This window comes from Columba livia, chromosome 1, assembly GCF_036013475.1.
Source record: "Columba livia isolate bColLiv1 breed racing homer chromosome 1, bColLiv1.pat.W.v2, whole genome shotgun sequence".
NCBI classification, from domain to species: Eukaryota; Metazoa; Chordata; class Aves; order Columbiformes; family Columbidae; genus Columba; species Columba livia.
In genome coordinates, this window is record NC_088602.1 from 50557333 (window position 1) to 50579903 (window position 22571).

The window sequence follows — 22571 nt, forward strand, 5'->3', positions numbered from 1 at the left end:
GATTTGTGGATGTCATTTGCTTAAACTTTTTCTGTCCTGATGCTCCTCAACCAAGGGAAAGTCTTCTTTCTTTCACCAGACTTTCCTTCCTGTCTCTAGGGTCTGGGATTCCTGAGGGTTGGTCTTAGTATTAAAGATGGAAGCAAAGAAGGCATTTAGTAATTCTGCCTTCTCTGTATCATCTGTCACCAAGGCATCCTTCTCATTCAGCACACACTGAATGCACACACTCACTCAAAAGAAACCTGTGTCACTCAAGGTTACCCAGAAGAAATAATCACTTGCTGAGGGGTAGTAAAGTCTTGCTCAAGTATATATCCAGGAGAAATCATCACCCACCAAGGAGGAGGTGAGAGCACTCAATCCTGGGAAGTATTCTTACACAGCATCCCTGTTTAAGCAGAGGGGTTTGATCACAGTCCCACTTCTCCAAAGAGACCACTCAAAGGGGGTCTTTGGCAGAGTCCCCATGTATAGCTTGGTCATATTTTGTCTGTGGTCATTTATGGACATAGTCCAGAAGCTTGTCTGGGCATGAGGCACCTTGTTGGCTGAGGATCCTGGCTGTTGGCCAGGAATCCTGTCCCTCCTGTTTGTCTAGCTGAGGAGTGGGAGTGTACATGGCTGGAGTCACCATGCCATGGGATAGGGGGACATAATGGTCAACATCTGATCAAGCTGCATACCTGGAAAACAGCCATGATATGGCACAAAAAGTGCAAAAGAACCAGCAGCTGCCATGTTTAAAGCCTTGGACTTTTTCAAGATGTGTGCAACTGCCACATTTAGCTTTTCAGAGAGGAAAACAAACAATTTTAAACTGACTTAACAAAATAAAATACTGGTAGACTACCAGTTACAATTCTAAATAAAGAAAAAAAGTAATGAACTATCACATAGAAAAGACAGTTGCAACTGTCTTAAGAAAAAAGTGGTTAGTAAAGTTGTTGTATAGCCACAGTTTAATTACTGGGTATATTTTATCAGACTGAAAGATAGTGAGCAGCTGAATACTTGACAGTTTCAGCATGCAAACAGATTGTCTAGGTTCTATAGAGTCTAGAACAGATGTTTGCAGGCAAAGATTCAGTGTTGAAATTTAATGGACCATAATATATGTATAGATAATATGTGTGTGTGTATCTCTATAGATAGAAAAATGCATTCTGTATCATATTTGAGATGTTTTAGGGGATAAATAACAGCTCTGAATAACTTCAAATTTTCTCCTAATGTCTGGTTTTTATTTCTATCTAGCAAATTTTGTTCTATAATTCATTTGTCTCAAAACATATGATTTTAAATATGAGACTACCTAACTATAATTCATTTACTAAGCTGCAAATTAGAAAGGCATTATTAAAATATTTTATTAACAGATGCAAATATCACCTAGTAAAAATTTAGATGGTTTCTAAGAGCTGGCTTTTACTATATATTTCCGTATTAAATTAAATGGTGATTACCTTTATTTGTAAATAAATGCTCCTAATTTCAGGGAAATAGCTTTATCCACTACATATAAATAAAATAACTTTTCAAAGGTGAATTATGGAGATTTTCCCCTCATATAATGTAATCAATTTCAACTAATATTCTGTAGCATAATTTTACTGAAAAAAAGATCTTGTTTATGTTATTGTAACTGTACGGTATAATGAGAGAAAATTGTGATGTCCTTTTATGAGGAGAGTGAGCCAGAAGTAACATAATGCTGTGTTATAGTGACTTAGATGTTCTTCTATACTGAAAAACAGGAGACTAGATACCAGCCTTTGTTTCGAGAAGTGTTTAAAAATTTTTCATTACATTTTATTATTTACAAAAAATAAAAGAATTAGTAAAATCCAAATGCAGGAGGGAAAAAAACAACCTTTTTCCAGTTAAACTCCTTAGTCATACACAGTGAAAGCTGTGTTTTACCTACTTTCTTTGTAGTGCTCTGACTTGTATTCCTGGCCACAGTAGTTCAGCCTGTAGAGATGTCCAAGGTTTCTGTCTCAGACAAAGCCAATGCTCTTGTTACTTCAGTTTGTGCTTCTGGTGGTGAGGAAAACACAGGTAACTGCAGTCAGGATATTTTTCAGTTTTCTCAGTCAAACTTGCCTGAGCACTGCTTTGGGGAAAAATAAATCAGACAAGCAGACAAATACTTTTAATAAAGCATAAGGTCTCTTGCAATCTGGTGTGATTTTAAATTAACAAAGGATATAAATGTTGTATTAAACTGTGAGGTGAAATTCTGACAAGTCTTGCTGTGGAGAAGATGTTCAAAGGTGTAAGTCCCAATTTTCTACTCTACCATTCTGCCACAGAATACCATTTCCAAAAGAGAGTCAACTAAAGGGAACAGCTTTCTGTGCATGGTTGTATGTGGCACAAAATAAAGCATCCTTTGTGTGAACCTAATTCAAATAACAGTTTGAAGCCAAGATGGAAGACTTTTACACAAAAATGTTAGCTTTAGATACATGGGGTTTTTCTGCAGTCTATCACAGAATTGCTAATCTACATTGGAAGGTAGAGGAGAAAGTATGGGATGGAAGGAAGTTTGCCAAATATTTCAGTTGTGTAGCCAGAAAGTGATGGAATTGCTGACAATCCTTTGGCTGTAATAACACTAATAAGTGTTAGGATTAGAATTAGAGGAGTGATGGTTAGTGAAATTTTCAGTATTTGTCTGCTGTCAGTACCAAGAGGAATAAAAATGTTGGTATCTGTCCCCACCCTCAAACCCCTCCTCCCTTGAAATAATACATGAGCAGTTTTGTAGACCATTAATTTGGAATGTCTCTTCATCAGGTTCAGGTTCCTGGAGTTATGAATATAAAATTTTCAATATACAATAGAACAACTTGAATATGAGAGATGTAAAATAAGCAGGAGATATTCACAGTAGCTAACATACACACCTGACTTTGTACAGGATTTATTTTACACAGTGTGGTGGTTTGTGCTTGGCTGAATGCCAGATACATGCCTAGCTGCTCTATCACTCCCCTCCTCAGCAGGATGAGGGGGAGAAAATAAGATATAGCACTAGTGGCAATTTTTAGCAGATCACACTCACAGTTTGTGCAGCCTAGAAAGTAATTAATCACACCGCCCACTATGGGTTAGGTTCAGTTGTCTAACTATACAGCAGTAGAACCATTGTTTCTGCCCTTGGCTTTCTGAGAAATACTCATCTGAGTAATACAGGATCTGCAAGATACCTGTGACATCCTGGAGCAGCTGGAAACTTTGAAGGATAACTAGGTTATCCCAAACACTGTGAGATCCCTTTTTTAGGTAAATGAATGAAACGTCCTATATCTACTTTATAATCATCAGAGTTGCTCTTTAACCTGCACTTATTAATGTTCATTCTCTGTATTGGGAGCTTAGGACACCTAAATCCCATGAAAAACACATGCATTGAGACACTTAAGTGGAACAGATGGGAACAGAATTCTTTCTCCTTAAAACTGAGTGTATTGGGTCTGGCTGAGATGGGGATAATTTTCCCTGTTTTCCAACAGTCCTCCCAGCTCATCCAGCAGGCTGGGGGTGGGCAATGTCCTGAGAGGGAACATAGCCAGGACACCTGAACCAAACTGATTAAAGGGATATTCCATACCATATGGCATCTGCTCAGCAATAAAAGCTAAGAGAAGCAGAGCTGGCATGCATGATGTTCAGGTCAGAGATCCATACTTTCGCGAAGAAGGAGCTGGAGGTTAGGGAAAATTAGATCTCAAATGGCACTTGCCATATTTCATTAGGCAAGTGAATCAAGTTTCAGAAATCTAGTGCCTGTAATGGAAATTTGTACTCATAATTCACGTGTAGACACTAAGCGTGACCATTCAGGATTATGACAATGTATCATAGGTACCCTGTGACTGCTGTTTAATCAAGGTATATGTAAATAATAGAATAATTAATTGAAGTACACATAATCAATATGTTGTTAATGTACATGTATTCGATGTGCATTTAATCATAACTGTATGTATATTGCACTATTTTGTCTGCTGGAAATACTATAGGAACTGTAATTTCATTAAAGAGATTAGGGTATTGGAGTGTATTGTCCGAGAGGTCCTTCAGACCTAAGTCCACATTGCAGATATAATGCAATAGTGATGGATGAATCTGCATTGTGAGCAAGGACTTTGTGCTGGTGAACTTCACCATGGACAGAAACTCTGAAGTGTGTGGTGGTCAGTGAAGATGGGCTCATTTGGTGCTGCGACAGCTGGGGTTCCTCGCATCAGGAGGGATAAAAGATTGCTATCAACTTTTCTATTATTTCTGTCCATTATGTAGTAAATCGTACAATCAGCCTTGAATGTTGGTGTCTTTCTTACCGAGATTCCAAAAGAACCAGCACTTCCTCAGTGGAAAACAGACAGAAATTAAAAGATAAACTAAATTGTTTTGATGTGGAGTAACATTCAGTTCTAGCATAGCAGGTTATTGTTCTGCCTGGCATCTGTTTAGTGGCCTGGAGGAGAATGGGTTTCCTGTATCATCTTTATTACCTCTTCATAGATGTCCCAGATGCCTCAGAGCTCCTCAGTGGGATAGATGCTTTTACATGAGCAATAGAAATAAGGTCATAATGATTTGATAACCAAAAAATCCTTCTATAGCTTCCAAAAGATATTGTCATCTCTAGAGACCAACTCATTTTCCCTTTTCTATGCAGTGAATTGTCCTTGGAGGTTACCAGAAAGTGAGACCAGAGTGACTAATTAAGACTTGTATGCCTTTTAGATACCTAAAGTAGGGCAGATAAATCCCAAATATATGTACCTAAATTAGAAGGCTAGTCTGCATTGACTCTCATACAGGCAATGCAGAAAGATGGATTCCTCTAAAGAGATACTCAGAACAGGCATCTAATTTAAGTGTTTTGTGTATAGAAAAGCTTCTCATCCTTTGCTAATTACAGAGAAAACTTCAGGACTTTTATTCTCTCTGTCCTATTTTCTTTCATTTTTGAAGGCAGAAATAAAATAAAATTGCCAGGGAGAAGTAAAATTACTAAAAACAAAAACCAAACCAAACAAAAAAAAAATGGAAATTTTGTAACTGTGTTGCTCAAGTGCCATATGGAGGACCTAGGGACGTGTCCTGGTTTTGAATTAGGAATGACATAATTTAATTTCTTTCCACAATTTTCAAGATTTGGTCTCTATACCAATATAGTATCTGCTACAGGAGTAGTTCATTTTTTCTCTGACTTTAACGAAAATTTCCACCTCAAGAATTGTTAAAAGTTTTGTTGAAGCTGATACATTTCTATAAAAAAATACAACTTTGAGAAACTGGCATTTTCAGTCAAACAGTGCTATTGATAGAAATTTATTGACTATATTATAACTGAGAGCCCAGAAATTCCACTGCTTGTGATCAGAAATCTGGTTATGTGCACTGCAAACTTAGTTCAGCCATACTAGAGAAAAATAAAATGTAACAAAATAAACAAACAAAAACCTGTGCATGCTGTATGCTATGTATGCTCTGTATATATGCTTTGAAAAATATCTGTACTTACTCTAAAGATGCCTGAAAAAAAAAAAAAAAAGACGACCCTGTAGGAGGAGACTGTAACCCATATTTTTTTAATTACCTTATTTTGTCACTAATTTATTTTTTAAAGATTGATGCAGGATTCTCTTAGATTTTTAGATTAATATAATAAGTGAGTAAGATACTTGTTGCATCTCCAATAAATTTGCCCTGGTCACTGGAATTCTTATAATCCTTTTATGTTTATGGAATAAAAGTATCCTAATTCATCTAGAAATAATATTGTCTTAGATAAATGTATGCAACAGAGGAAACATATTAGATATGCAACTATGAAATTAAAACAAAGTCATACAAATGATAATTGCCTATTTCAGATTGTATTTTTTCAAGGTTACACTAAATTCCAGTACTTCTGGTTCAGATGAAAAAAAAAAGTTCAAGAAATGTTTTTCTAGTATCAAAAACATAAGCCTAAATGATTATTTAATTCTCTTCTTTGATCAAAATTCTAATAAGATTTTATTATTGATTAGTTATTTACTCTTATTCCCAAATTCAAGTCTACTTATTTTATAATTATAACATGTTATAATGTTGAGCTTACTGTAATGAAATACATTGTAATACAAGAGGTGTTTGCTATTTACCAGAGTCTGACTATTTACATATTTGAAACACGAAATACAAACTTCTGTGGTGCACTGGAATCTATTTCTGTATCTGTCAGAATTACCGCTAATCTGTTATAACACTGACTTAAAGGCAGTGAAACTTAAGCTTCTAAAACAATAGTCTGCCAAGGCAATACATTTCATTTATCTGCATGGCACTAGAGAAGAGGAAGTTAATTTGGCTCAGAGAAAGAGTAAAAACAATGAGGCTCTCCTAATAATTATCATTCCCTATACAATCAATACATACCTACAATGACAAATAATAATCAATATACTAGGACCTTACTATTTTTATGCCTCCAGAGCATAATCCACACAGCTATAATTAGACATAGGTCTCCTCACACTAAGGGTTTTGAAAACAGGTGGGAATTGTTAAGAACCTCCATGTGTTTGGGGTTCAATCTGCCTTGTATTGGGGAAATGTGTGTGTTTACTGATAGATACAAGAGGACTAGGGAGAGCAATCTTTGTATTCCTGATTATTTCCATCACTTAACTCCTAGTTTAGTCCTTGTTTTAACCAGCTTTGTCCAAAAAAAGAAAAAAAATCTGCTCTAAAGGGAGCTCTCTCTAAGCAGTACAGACTGCAGCCTGATGTGCCATCAGACCTCTGAATCAGGGATTTATCCCTAACTGCTGTTTATTTATAACTATAGACACTCACACAGACAACAGCATATACAGCAAAAGACTTTGTGAGAGATTAACATCAGTTTCTGAAGATCCCCATCCCAGGGTTGGGGAGCAACTAGTGTGGGCTGCTCTGTAAGGGTGGATGAGCCAAGGGTGGCCCAAGGTAGGAAGGACAGTGCCCTTGAGAAGCACTGCAGTCCCACAGACCCTAAGCAAGAGTCACTGAGAAAGACTGGTAACAGTAACTTAGATCAGCCAAAAGGCCAGATGGCCAGAAAAGTCCATGGCAATGAAGCAGATCTGAGGATCAAGACAGGAAGTCAGGTCAGTGGGTCAAGAGCAGAACCAGGACAAATACAATACATAGACAGTCACAGGCATATCTGCTACAATAACACAGCTAAGGACAGTGCCTGAACTTGAATGCAGCTAAGAGGAGTAAGATCCTTACTTCTCAGTGAGGGTAACAGAACTCTGGAACAGGCTGCCCAGGGAGGTTGTGGAGTCTCCTACTCTGGAGGCATTCAAGAGCTGCCTGGATGCCTTCCTGTGTAACCTTATCTAAGTGTTCCTGCTCTGGCAGGGGGATTGGACTAGATGATCTTTTGAGGTCCCTTCCAATCCCTAACATTCTGTGATTCTGTGATTCTCAGAACTTTTTCCCACAAAACTTTCTTCACTGCAGTCTGGTCCAAGCCCATGCAGCAGCACTAGATCAGACATGGTTTTAGCACAAGCAGCTGAGCCCCCAGCACAGGATGCAGGGCTCTGACATACAGTACTGAAGTCCAGGACTTCAGCTGAAGCCAATGATAACCTAGAGGTGACAGCTTTGCCTCATTTTCCTCCCTTACTCGCCCAACATCACTTGTGGCCACATGGCCATGTTGCAAATAATGTGATGTGGCTTTGATATGGAAGTAGAATATGGGGGCTATTCATGAATTCATACTTCATGGGGCAACAAGACTCCAAGCTTTTCATGGAAGAGTCTGCATCTGAAATTGGAGCTAGTAATCCTCGGCTTTCTTTTATAGCCAACGAATACAAAAAAAAAAAAAAGTACTTTTAGGAAGCGGTCTATCCAACCAATGTTAAAATAAGGTGAAACACATCTCAGTACCTTATAAATGCCTCACTGTCTCTTCTCAGAGTGAAGGGAGACTAAAATAACTGTTTTAAGCATAGATATCTGTTCTACTGATGATGGAGGGTTAACCCTGGCTAATGTCTGTGTGCCCACCCACCCACCTTCTCAATTGTCAACAAAGCAGAGGAAGAAAATAAGATGAAAAAGCTTGTGGGTTGAGATAAAAACACAGAGATCATTTGCCAGTTGCCATTGTGGGCAACAGAGACTTTTTTGGAGGAAAAGTAATTTAATTTATCACATATTAAAATAGATTTGAGCAGTGAGAAACAAAGGCAAAAGAGTGAAACAACACTTTTTCCCCTGCCTTTTCCTGGTCTCAACTTTAGTCCTTAATTTTCAATGCCTTTCAGCTGCCCACAGACAGATATCTGTACTCCTCACTGCCCTGCAGTGTTTGCCATTTCTTAAATGTTTTCCCTGAGGTGCCACCATCTTGTCTGCTGGGCTCAGCTGTGTCCTGCAGCGGCTTCATTGCTGCAACTGACTGTTCCTCACAGAGGCCACCCCTGCAGCCTCCCTGCTGAGAGCACCTGGGCACCTGAACCCCGTACAGTGAAATCTGTGTGTGGTCAATGAGTCCTGTCTTAGCTTCCCAGCATACTGGTCTGGTCAGTCACTTGGCTTCTGTAAGAACATCAGGGTGGAGAATGCTGTGATGAATGATAGTTGGACAACCACTATGGAGCATATCCTTTACATAGAGTTTAACAGCTTGTCTCTCACAGTCCAGATAAGTATTATGATTTGGTGGCACTCTGACAAATTAACTAGGCTTATTGACCAAAATATTTAATATAATAGACTGGAAAATAGAGGAAAGATATCTATCACCTTAGAATAGGAGTTTCTAAATACCTGTGAAACTTTCAAGCTAAACAGAAAGTTATCTAATTAATTTTAATGTTTTCAAGGTAATGGAGCCTAGAGAGGTAGGCAGACAATCTCTGTCTGGCACACAAGTGGATAGAAGGGATTTAGGTAAATTTATCTGTATATGCATACTATATTCATGGAAATCTCAATAGACATCACATTCAAACTTGTAACAAAATTTAATACTCATACAGTAATTAGATATTTATTAGCATATTTTTTGTATATAGAACTAAAATGGAATCTTACACTGTGAAAAGCAGACCATTGCTAAATCATATTTGTGATAAGATTCATTCTAATAAGTGCTTCACATTTGTGGAATATTGCAATATGTTCTGCACCTCCGTATGTTGTTGTGGCACCATGCCAGTTACAAATAAGCTTTCTATACAGTGCAGAGTTTTCATTGCCACACTTTAAAAATAACCTCAGAGGGGAAAAATAAAACATCGAAATCTGACAGAGAATCTGTCAAATGTCAGCTAAGATTACAGTTACACAGAACTTCCAAGAGATATCTAGAGGCCTTTTATCTGTTGATGGCACAGCTGACTATAATTTGAAAATCAAAAAGATGGTCCAAATCTGTCTATGAATAATATTTTATGGGTTTCCATAATCAAATTAAATTTGAAAAATGGTAATGCTATCTGGGAAAAAAAACTTTTTTGACATTTCAGTGACAAGGATGCACAGATACATAAATGTTTAATTGTGTGAATTATAGAATAAATAATATATCCTGAATTTCTTTATTTTATCCCACAGGATTCTGTTCACAGGGGCTTTCACTAGTCAGAGCATTAAAACTATTCAACCAGTTAAATTAAGAATGAATTGCATTTGAAGGTCTTGTACAGCAAGAAAAATAATGCAGTTCTGAAAGCAGTGTGCAAGGAAGATATTGTAACTTACTGTGTGCTTCCTGAAGACAGAATGCAAAGTATATGTTGTAACATATAGTGAGCATACTTCTGCAGGAAACATCACCATGAAAATTTTGGGGATCTTAAAAATGGAACATAATTTGACAAGCAAGTGCAACAAACAGAACTGAAGTTAGGCTTTCAATGTCTTGTTAATAATTAGTCTAGGGCTTGACCTTTAAATCTTAACAGTATGCCTCACTCAGTTCTCCATTTGTTCACAGAAAGCTGTGCACAATATCACAATCTGTAGGATCTGAAGAATGGTATATACACTATAAACACATGCAGTTTTAATTACATTTTGTTGGCTCCAGTTTCTCATTTTACCCTTTTCTGGAAAAACAAAAAAATGGTGGACTGATTTAATATCAGTCATGGTACAGAAGACTTCCTCCTGTGTAGAAGAAAAACTGATGAAAGAGGTTTATTCTCTAAAATTTTAAGATATGTTTCCTTAGTATGGCTGTTGATGGTTGAAACCAACCAGAACCCCTGTTAATGTAGCTATGCAAATCTCACTTATTAATCTTCACCTGCAGCATGAATTGGCTCACCTTCAAAGCCACTAGCTCATGCTCAAGGCTGTGGTTACCGTGTTCACTCAGCAGCACGTAGTCTAGTGGAAGTGTGAGCAGATTAAACAGTATCTGCTCGAAGCATAGGAAAAATAGATTTATGTCTGCTGAAAAATCCTGTGTTCTTTTTATATACTGAGGCTATTTCATGAAAAGCATTAAGAATGTCTGATCATTCCAATATCCAATTTGGACAGTTGTCCAGAGAATTGGACTGATCTTCAGTTAGACTCAATCTGAACTTTTTGAAGAGCAGTGTTCTTTTGAGCTTTCTGGAGATAATTTATATACAGATATATACTTTAATACAGATATATACTTTAAATGCGATAACACTTTCTGCAGTAAGACAGGATACACTCAACATGTTCACAGTATCACACAGTATCACAGTATGTTTGGGATTGGAAGGGACCTCAAAAGATCATCTAGTCCAATCCCACTGCTGGAGCAGGAACGCCTAGGTGAGGTCACACAGGAACATGTCCAGGCGGGTTTTGAATGTCTCCAGAGAAGGAGACTCCACAACCTCCCTGGGCAGCCTGTTCCAGTGCTCTGTCACCCTCACTGAGAAGAAGTTTCTTCTCAAATTTAAGTGGAACCGCTTGTGTTCCAGCTTGATCCCATTACCTCTTGTCCTATCATTGTTTGCCACCGAGAAGAGCCTGGCTTCGTCCTTGTGGCACTCACCCTTTATATATTTATAAACATTAATAAGGTCACCCCTCAGTCTCCTCCAAACTAAAGAGACCCAGCTCCCTCAGCCTTTCTTCATAAGGGAGGTGCTCCACTCCCTTAATCATCTTTGTTGCCCTACACTGCACCCTTTCCAGCAGTTCCCTGTCCTTCTGGAACTGAGGGGCCCAGAACTGGACACAATATTCCAGATGGGGTCTCACCAGGGCGGAGTAGAGGGGAAGGAGGCCGTCTCTCGATCTACTACACACCCCCTTTCTAATACACCCCAGGATGCCATTGGCCTTCCTGGCCACAAGGGCACAGTGCTGGCTCATGGTCATCCTGTTGTCCACCAGGACCCCCAGGTCCCTTTCCTCTACACTGCTTTCTAATATGTAATTTCCCAACCTATACTGGAACCATGTTGCCTGAACATGTCTTGGTTTGCTGCAGTGGGTTAACTTTGGCTGTCCACCAGGTTCCCACCAAGCTGCTCTGTCACTCCCCCTCCTGAACTGGACAGAGGGACAGAAAATACGATGAAAGCCTCTTGTGGTGAGATAAGGACAGGGAGAGATCACTCAGCAATTACCATCACAGGCAAAACAGACTCAACTTCGGGAAATTAATTTAACTTATTGCCAATCAAATCAGAGTAGAGTAATGAGCAATAAAAACAAATCTTAAAACACCTTCTTCTCAGCCTTCTCTTCTTGGGCCCAACTTCACTCTCAGTTTCTCTGCCTTCTCAAACAATGCAGAGGGATGGGAATTTCGGGTTATGGTCTGTTCATCAGACATCTCTGTCACTTCTTCCTCCTCACACTCCTCCCCTGCTCCAGCATGGAGTCCCACGCATGGAAGACACTCCTTACTGAACTTCTTGAATGTAGGCCTTTCTCACAGGCTGCAGTTCTTCATTAATTGTGCCAGCATGGGTCCTTCCCCTGTGGTGCAGTCCTTCAGGAGCAGACTGCTCCAGCATGGGTCCCCTGCAGGGCCATAGATCCTGCCAGAAGACCTGTTTCTGTGTGAGGTCCTTGCTCCATGGGTTCATAGCTCCTGCCAGGAGCCTGCTCCAGCATGGGTACCTCATGGGGTCACAGCTTTTTCAGGACGCATCCCCCTGCTCTGGCATGGTGTCCTCCATGGGCTGCAGGGTGGATATCTGCTCCACCGTGGACCTCTATGGACTACAATGGTCCAACCTGCTTCACCATGTTCTTTGCCATGAACTGCAAGGGCATCTCTGCTCTGGTGCCTGGAGTACCTCCTCCCTCTCCTTCTTCCCTGATTCTGCTGTCTGCAGAGTTGTTTCTCACACATATTCTCATTCCTCTCTTCTGGCTGCTGTTGTGCAACATTTTTTCCCCTTCTTAAATGTGTAATCACAGCAGTGCTACCTCCATCACTGATGGGCTCAGCCTTGGCCAACAGCAGGTCTGTCTTGGAGCTGTCTGGAAGTGGCTCTGTCAGACACAGGAAAGTTTCAGGCATCTTCCCACAGAAGCCACCCCTGTCTCCCCCCACTACCAAAACCTTACCCTACAAACCCAATACATTTGTTCAGAGATTCTTAAGATTCCTCAGAGGATCCTAAACATATCTTCTGGTTACTTCTGACATTTTCCTTCTAATTGCAACACTAAACAAGTTTGATTATAGAACAAATATCAGATGCATTCAAGAAGAATTAATTAATGCTTTTCTTTGTATATCAGGAAAAACTGTAAGTTGAATTTTACCTCATAAGCATTTTACAGTAAAATCAAGGCTTATGTAATCAAATATCCTAATTTTGGAGTCAAAATGAAATTCTTTGAGGCTTGTTTTCATTCAGTTGCATTGAGAAAATTTTAAGATATAAATGGAAACCAGAGATAAAATCCAAATCTGAAAGACAATACTAGGCAGATGGAGTACTGTTTTGCTGACATCTTTACAAGAAGATCTTAAAATTTTTAAGTAGGTAAAAAAAGAAAAGAAAGAAAAAAAAAATAAAAGGATAGTGTTGCAAACAAAATTCTGGTGCCTATAGTTCAGACAACTTTGTAAATCCTGTACAGAAAATTAAAAAAAAAAAAATATATGTATATATATATATATATATATATATATAAACCATGACACCAAATGAAGCAACTGTGTTCAACATAAAAGTACTGCTGACATTCACCCAACTTCTAAAAGCTGGACTTCAGTTTGGTGGGAAGCTCTTCACCTGTGTTTCTACAGATGAAGTCATATAGTTGTCTAAATATATCCAGAAGTATTGAAGCCTGTCAAAATTATAGAATTAATGCTTGATGCTTAAATCCCTTATGCATTCGTAAACCAGGTAATTTCTCATTTACATTTTGGGATTTGTCTAATAGATGTGTCTAGAGACTATTACCACATAAAACAGAGTAAATTGAATGGTCTTGTTCTTACTGAATAGGTTAATTTTCTTCTTGATTTCAAGAGATAATTTGCAATGTGAAAGCTGTAATCAAGTGTATTATGGGAAACAGAGAATGCAAGAAGGTGTCACTCTTTCTTGATAGATTTTTTTTTTTTGTTAAATTATTATGTATTAACAGTTAACAAGACTTTCCTGTACTCTGGACTCCAGACCTGGACACAGCACTCCTGATTTTGTCTCAGACACTGAATGCAGTATCTCTCAATCTGTAAGGATGTTCTAGGGTGTTTCAATAAGAAGTAGATACATGTATGTGGGCAAGTGAATGGAGCACTTTGTCTCCTTTGATGGGCTTTTGATGGGGAACAGGTCTGCTCTGAAAGTACTGGTTTCCTGCGCTGACTACAATGAAAGACTAAAATGACCAGCTCAGATGAAGACACCTATTAACAACAGTGAGTGGAGCAAGTCAAGTAGGTGAGTTATTCTATGTGGGCATCTTTGTAGTTTTGGATGTAGTTTTCCAGCTTGGATTTCCAGCTGAGCGAACAAACTTGTAGAAGATTCAATGAGATAAAAATATTTCATGGAATTTGTGTAGGGAAGCAAAAAAATGAAGTAAAGGGATTAGGAGGCCAGCATGCAGCCAGGAGTAAGGAGCTCCTGTCAAAGCTCAGGTGGAAGAAGGATGTTTATGTAATGTAGAAAAAGGAACAGACCACCTGGGAGGAGTATAAGGGAGCTGTTAGAGTATTCAGGAATGCAGTGAGGAAGGCCAAGCTCCACTTGGAATTAAAACTGGCCAAGGATGTCAGGGACAACAAGAAGGGCTTCTTCAAGTATAACAGCAGCAAAAGGAAGGTTAGGGAAAATATATGTCCACTGCCGAATGAGGAGGGTCCCCTAGTGGCATATGATACAGAGAAGACAGAGTTACTAAATGCCCTCTTTACTTTCCTCTTTACCACTAAGACCAACCCTCAGGAATCCCAGACCCTAGAAGCAGGAAAGAAAGTCTGGCAAAAGGAAGGCTTTCCCTTGTTTAAGGAGGAACAGGTCATTTAAGCAAAGGAGGAACAGATCATTTAAGCATACTGGACATCTGCAAAATCCATGGGCCTCAATGGTATGCACTCATGAGTGCTGAGAGAGCTGGCAGTTGTTATTGCTAAGCCACTCTTTATCATCTTTGAAAGGTTGTGGTGAACAGGAGAGGTGCCTGAAGACTGGAAGAAAGCCAGCATGACTCTAGTCTTCAAGAATGCCAAGAAGGATGACCCAGGAAACTACAGGCCAGTCAGCTTCACCTCCATCTCTGGAAAGGTAATAGAGCAACTTGTTCTGGATGTCATCTCCAAGCATGTGGAGGAAGTTAAAGTTATCAGGAGTAGTCAGCATGCATTCACCAAGTGGAAATCATGTTTGACCCGCCTTATAGTCTTCTATGAATGTATGACTGGCTTGGTGGACAAGGGGAGAGCTGCGGATGTTGTCTGCCTTGACTTCAGCAAGGCTTTTGACTCTGTCTCTCATTACCTCCTCATAGGCAAGCTCAGGAGATGCAGTCTGAATGAATGCACAGTGAGGTGGATCAAGAACTGTCTGGATGGCAGAACTCAGAGGGTTGTGATCAATGGTGCAGAGTCTAGTGAGAGGCCTGTAGTTAGCTGGGTTCCTCGGCTGTCAGTACGAGGTCCAGTCCTGTTCAACCTATTCATCAATGACCTGAATGAAGAGACTGAGAGTATCCTCAGCAAGTTTGTTGATGATACTGAACTGGGAGGATGATTTGATTCACCAGAAGGCTATACTGCTATTCAGCCTGACCCGGACAGGCTGGAGGACTTTGCAGAGAAAAACCTGATGAAATTCAACAAGGGCAAGTGTAGGGTCCTGCACCTGGGGAGGAATAACTAGATGCACCAGTACAGGCTAGGGGTTGACCTGCCAGAATACAGCATTGCAGAGAGGGATCTGGGAGTTCTGGTTGACAATATGTTGACCATGAGTCAGCGATGTGCCCTTGCAGCCAAGAAGGCAAATGGTATCCTGGAGTGCATTAAGAAGAGGTTATCCTCCCCCTCTACTCTGCCCTGGTGAGGATGCATCTGGAGTACCGTGTCCAGTTCTGGGCTCCTCAGTATAAGAAGGACAAACAATTACTGGAGGGATTCCAGTGGAGGACTTGAAAGGTGATTAGGGGTCTGGAGCATCTTTGTAATGAGGAAGGAATGAGAGAGCTGGGTCTGTTCAGCCTGGGGAAGTGAAGGCTGAGTGGGGATCTCATCAATACTTATAAATATCTGAAGAGTGGCTGTCAAGAAGATGGGGCCAGACGTTTTTCAGTGGTGCCCAGCAACAGGTTGAGGGGCAACGGGCACAGGCTGAAGCATAGGGGGTTCCATCTGAATATGAGGAGAAACTTCTTTACTCTGACGGTGACAGAGCACTGGAACAGACTGCCCAGAGACATTGTGGAGTCTCCTCTCTAGAGATATTAAAAATTAACCTGGATGCATTCCTGTGAACTGCTTCTGGTGAACATACTTTAGTAGGACTAGAGGATCTCCAGAGGTCCAACCCCAACCATTCGGTGATTCCATGATTCTGTGATATGTAGTGAATTAAACTGAAAATTACAAAGATCATCTATGTTTTCACATATCTGTACTATAAATGACACAGTTTGTGTAATAGGCTTTATACTTCTAATTTACCCAAAAAGCCACATCTTCCACAAAAATCTTATTTATCACAAAAATAATATTTCAATAAATATGTCTTTAGTGAAAAGCTAAAGTTTAAAACAAAATAACATTACCCTGGGCGTGATACCATGATATAGTCAAACTAATATGGGAGAATACGGAGATTGATCAAGTCTGTTAAATATTCATTCAGATTGGAATGGGTTGAGACTGGTAGGCAAAGTTCATTGTATGAACCAGATTAATGTATGCACCAGATTTATGTATGCACCAGATTGTGTGCGTCCAGATTTATGCACCAGTGAGAAGACTAAATAATTGTTGAATCTTTTGATTTAAATCCATGTATCTATAATTCCTCCTTAAAAATCTAAGCACAATATTACTGCACTGTTGAACTCGCGAGTTCCGGCTGACTACGTCAGGCTTTGTAGATAATACCCATAAATTAGCTAAAAGCTTTTAGGAAGTATGCTATAACTGACATTTGTCATGTGATACCACAATATGAGATGACATAGCTCATGCTATTTAAGTTCATTCACTCTGTAACTATACATGGTAAGAAGTTTACCCAAATTTTCCTGATCTCTTACCCCAAAACTCAGCTAACACATATGCCTGAGACAGATTTTTTCAAGATAGTTTAAATTCTACCTAAGCTTAAAGATGTCCCTGTTTCCCTTCTTAAAATATAACATGGCCATATATTTTTGGTTTAAATACTGAAGAAGCTTTGGCTTTTATGTATTCAGCAAATGTGAATCCTCAGTCACCTGAGCTCCTTTTGACCTGTACAGGTCAGGTAAGCTCAGCTTATTCCAAAGCTATTGGCTGGAAGTTGTACTGGAGATTGCCCCATTCAGATCCTTTGCACTAGTCAGCAAACATAAACTGAATAAAGGAATGCTATAAATAGCTGCTTGGAGAAAAGAGCTCCCTATAGACATAGAACAGGCAAAGCTCAATCCTGTTTTACCATCCTCACAATAGGAAACCACGTACTGGTGGATACCCAGCCCTGTCAGCATCACCTTGCCAATGTACATTGTGTATGTGACACTCCAGTAAGGGAAGGATTTATAGGAACTACTACAGAGACTTTTTCTTTTACACATTCTTACCATTCCATTTGTATTCCTTTTTTGCTTCAGGATTTTTATTTTTTTTTTTTGATGCAGTGTCCAAATGGTTTTGTTCAGAGTTAACTGAATTTCAGTTTTACTTCTGTTCTATTTTAATTCAAATATTTCAATAAATATGTCTTTAGTGAAAAGCTAAAGTTTAAAACAAAACAAAACAAAACAGTATAACATAGTATACTAATTTTATTCATTTCCGCTGAGCTTACCAGCATTGTAGCATGAGAGTAGAGGGGTCTAATAGTTTTTAAACTGAAAGGTTAAAACTGAAAAGCGCTTGCATTAAGAAAATCTATATGTTCAGATTTGCTGATGTAGGAACATCTTTCTTCATTTTTTAATTTCATTTGTTTCACTTGAAATTGGTTTTGATCACACTTGCAAATACCCAAATATAAGCCCAGTTTGACTTTGTACTAGAATGACTCTAGTTACAAGGTAAATTATAAACTGATTTCTTGATCTTTTAATACTTGACTTTCCCAGCTAAATGAGACTTAGCTACACACATACAAGAACACACCTGCATAGATATATTCATAAATTTCTATACATATATGTGTGTGTGTGTGTACTTCAGTATATCCCCTTGAAATACTATGGGCTTCCTTGTATAACTGAAAGCTCCAAGGTTCAAACTGAATGCTCTTAATGGGAAAAGAAACATAGACATTTGTCTAAATGTCAGTGAGAAAGGAAGATTTGATTCCCCTACATCTCTGCTTAAAATCCAGCAATCTAACTAAGCAATACAAAAGTGTTTTGGATTTTTTTACGTCATGGAATCATACAATTCATGGTAGATCAATTATACTATACCAAAGTCAAATAACTATAGCAGGATAGTATTATGAAAACCTCTGCTATCAAAAAGTCACTAGGTTCTTCTGACTATGCCAGATTGGACAAAAACTATTTTTCTTGCATGTCAGCTAGCTATTTATGCAATATCTTCTTCTAAAGATATTGCCTCTTACTGTAGTGAAGTAGTTCAGCAGAATTAAGAAATCATTAATGCTAAAGGAATAATTTCATGATCCAATATTTAAATGTCTCTGTTCTCAGAAAGACAGATGAGACATAAAGTGGCTTGCAATACATTGCATTCAGCTCAGAAATATTCCTCCCTGAAAAACTATATTAAAAAATACTACATTTTTAGTAAATTTATTCAGACATTACTAGTACCTTCCTCTTCTCTCCAGAGAACTCTGAAACAAAGAAATCTGTTAGGCTGAGATAAGTATCAACCTTTATATGGAATGTAATCTTCTCTTAATAAATATAAAAGACACAGCCAAAATAATATTTGTCTAGGATTTGCCCAGTATGACATGATCATGAAGTCCATTAAGAGACTCTCTAAGCCCTTTCAAAACACCACAGATATAAAAAGCCTGGATATAAAGTAATTTAAGTTTCACACTGAACAAATATATATAGGAATACTAAGCATGAATTATTATTATGGTAATTCTGGGATTTTCTAAAGAAGCAGTGCCAGCAATGACAGCAATGGCAGCATGAGGGCATCATAAGATCGTAGATATATAGTCAGCTGTCATTAAAGCCACTTGCAAGCTTATGATCCTATACTCGTATAAAAATAACATCCCGTTATTGTATAACAGCTGCCAAAGAGACTGTTAGGAACACTGTTTTTGTAAAAAAAAATGTTACGGAACCATTCTTTCAAAAAGTAATTTACAGACAATCTGATCTATCAACATATAAGCAGCAGAAAGCTTATGATTTTATTTACTGACACCTTATAACTGTTTGATACATCTGTAGTGTAAATTTGCTTTTGAGTTATTTCAGAAAATGCATTTCCATTCATAAGGCCTTTGAATCCTTAAGTAATGTAAAGTTAGTCTTTTCTATAAAATCTCAATTATCCTTATTAGAGATCAGTATCTAAGTCAGGAATATCTTGACTGTAGCACAGATTTACTAAATATAAGAAAATATAAGAAAATAATAATAGAGGAGTGTGATTATAGTTTCATTCTTTTAAGTAAGTTATTTTCAGTTTCTGTCTGGAAGAGGAAAATAAAAATATTATCTGAGTAATATAATAAACCTATCTGTCACAGTATCCCATTCCTAATAGTAGCTGGTAATGGATACTTAGAAAAGAAAACAGGACTTTGAAGAGAGGAGCAGCATATTAATGTATTTCTCCAAATAATCCCCCAGCTTCCAACTTTGGAATAAGTATTTTCTAATCTAGGAGCAACATGTTTGTCTCTGATCTGATCTCTGATCTGATAGATTTTCTTTCCACTGCTTGCTGAATCCATAAGACTTATCGTCCAGGTGGCAAATTCCGCAGCTTTAATAACATGTTGTATGAAGCTTTTATGAGCTACATCAGTTTCCCACCATAGCTAATTTATAAACTGAGAAAATTAGAGGACTGTGACCTCATCTGTCACTTCTATTACTAGTGTCACCAAAGTATATTCTATGATTGAATGACTAGGTCAAGTTTCTCTTGTTCTTAATTTATAGTAGGAGAATGAGCTCCAACTGCAAAGACAGTGCTAGTGTTTTCTTTATTTTGTTTCTATTAGTTGTTTGAAGAAAGCTGATAGCCTTAATTTTTTTATGCAAACACTTATTTATGTTAAATAAATGTTAAATAGCTAGTATTTTGAGAAAAAAAAAATGAAACATGAGAACAAAACAAAACAAAACAAAAAACAACAAAAAACAAAAACCAACCAAACAAACAAAAAAAAACATAAAAACCCAAGCCAACTCAAAAATGCCTCAGGACTCCCTATTTGCAGTTTTGAGATGACCATGCTTTAGGAGTAGTAGTAGTAGTAGTATTTATTATTATTATTATTATTATTATTATTATTATTATTATTATTGACACATTATTCTGTGCTACTGTATATCCTTTTTTGCTTGGATAGGGAAGGCAACCTTCCCATCTACCTACGTCTTTTACCTCCTGTTCCTATTCCTATATTTCTTTCCTTCTTTCCATGTTTTTCCAAAGCCCTTTTTTTTGGCAGTTTTTTCTTAGGTAATTTCCAGATATTTCCTTTGCTAGATAAACTACTTAGATATGAATGTGCATTGCATACATCTCTGAGAGGTGCTTTCCTCCCATCAATCTTGGCCTACTGCTGTAGACCTCATCCTCTCTAATACTGCCTGCATGCTTCAGGGAGTTTTCTTGCCACGATACTCAGCCTGCTGTCATGTAGTTCTTGACATCTCCATATATTTCTATTCCTTGCCTAGCTGACAAAATGGCAAAGGAGTTATGTCATCCATTATGACAGACTTGCTTCTACTCCATTAAAAGGGATATGAGATTAGTATCTGGACAGCCTCACTTTCACTTGCAAAATATAAGTGGCCACCTCAGCCTTCTTATAGAAAGATTCTGCTGCTTTCAGTACTGTGATTGTAATGAGTGATGACAACCACTTGTATAAATACAAAATTGTCTGATTGAAGATCAAAGGGAAAAAATCAGAAATTGCTATGGTTTCTTTAAATCAAGTAAAGAATATTATGAATTCCACAATAAAATCCCAGCTGATGGCTATGCTCCTGTAATCTTCTGTCATTCTCTCCCTACTTCTCTCACTTATCATCAGTCTCCCATTCCCCTTATTCATACCACATACCTTCAAACAGATTTCTTTCACTTTTTTCCACCACTTTGACAAAACCAAGTGCTGCCTACACTTTTCTCCATAATCACACATCTCGATTCTATTCTGAAGCACATAACGCTTAATAATGCTCTCCCACTCAGCCCTTTGTTGCATGCATCAGAAATAAAGCAGGCAAAATATACATTTTCACTAATAACATGATTCTCTAGGAATATAGGAAAAACTACTAAGTTTATTCCTTTTACTCTCAGTAGGAGTCAGGGTAAATAGCTTCAACTCCTAAGTTTTCAGGAATTTCCAGCTCGATAACTGTATATGTCAAAGCGAGCTGGCCAGTCATTGCAGTTCCTTGTGTCTATGAGGACAAATGAAACAATCTACTGTCTGCCCCAGTGCTCTCAAATGCCCTCTTCATTATTTCATAGTTTATGGATGTTGCATTCCTTTTATTCAGACTTTATATTCAGACTTCCACTTTTTATCTAACATCCTTTGCATGAAACATTACATATATTTTAGGGGCCTGTTACTATATCAGAAAATTTTGTAAAAGAAACCTAGTAATATTTAGAATATTTATCCATCTGCAGCACTCCATGAAGTAGGAAAATGCAACGTCGCAACCACAGAAGCAAGGCAACTTAATATCTCTGAATGTTCAAGCTACATTCCAAGACCTTGCATGAAACCTTGGAGCTGGGAACTTAAATAGTGTTATTTAAGTACCAGGAACGTTCTCCTAATGTAAAGAATCAGTGTTTGCAAAAATCCTATTAGTGGAAGGTACTTCCTGAAAACAGGAAAGAAATCTTGCCAAAAATAAAAACCAGACCTTTTTATTCTAACTATCAGTTTAGCCAAATAACTAATGTTATGTTTCTAGCATCACTCACTACAAAAGGTACAGTAACTTAAAACTGAACTTACATAGAAGCAGAAATAAATCAGCATACCACTTAGCAAGAACCTTTGGTTCTATCACTCATGGGCACAACCTAGAAATGCAGATTTGACCATATTCCAGGAGACTTCCTCCTCCATCTCCCACTGAGGAATGAACATATGTAGATGCATTCAGTATTTTCTCTAGGACTCTTGCTTGCTTTTAGATTTTGGATAGTAGATCCAAGATGGTTTTTATTGCTAGTGTTTCATAGTTTATAGATAAATGACTATTTATTTCAGATTTTTTTAAACTTGAAATTGAACCAAGACATCAATCAATTCAAGACCCACAAAGTGCACCTTCTTTAAAAGAAACAGATAAGTCTTGGGAATGACTAGTACATACTGTAGGGATACAGTAAAGAGTCAACAGGAGTGAAGTAGTGGATTCATTTCATACTTGAAGGCTCTTTTTTATACAGTGTCTGTCACTGTTCTATTGATTTTCCAATTACAAATCCTCTTTGAAAACAAATGGGTTTTTTATTGTCTGTAGTTGTTGATTAGAGTGTACTTCTGGTAATAAGGTTTTATATTTTAACTCGTAACTGCATCAAAGCTTAGGGTTGTCTCTTACAGGTAAATGCACAGCCATAAAAACAGTACAATAGATAGACATGCAACTGAGAATACAAAAAGGGGCATTTGAACATAAAATTTAAAAGAAGGTGAAATATAATGTTA

At 38.0% G+C, this 22571-nt stretch overlaps 1 long non-coding RNA gene across 1 annotated transcript; it reads left to right on the forward strand.

The window, feature by feature from the left end:
- Positions 1 to 13609: 13609 nt before the first annotated feature.
- On the forward strand, positions 13610 to 22205 carry LOC135578340 (uncharacterized). The gene is made up of 3 exons (XR_010469852.1): positions 13610 to 13925; positions 14645 to 14771; positions 22128 to 22205. It is a non-coding gene; the product is annotated as an uncharacterized LOC135578340 (long non-coding RNA).
- Positions 22206 to 22571: the final 366 nt, after the last annotated feature.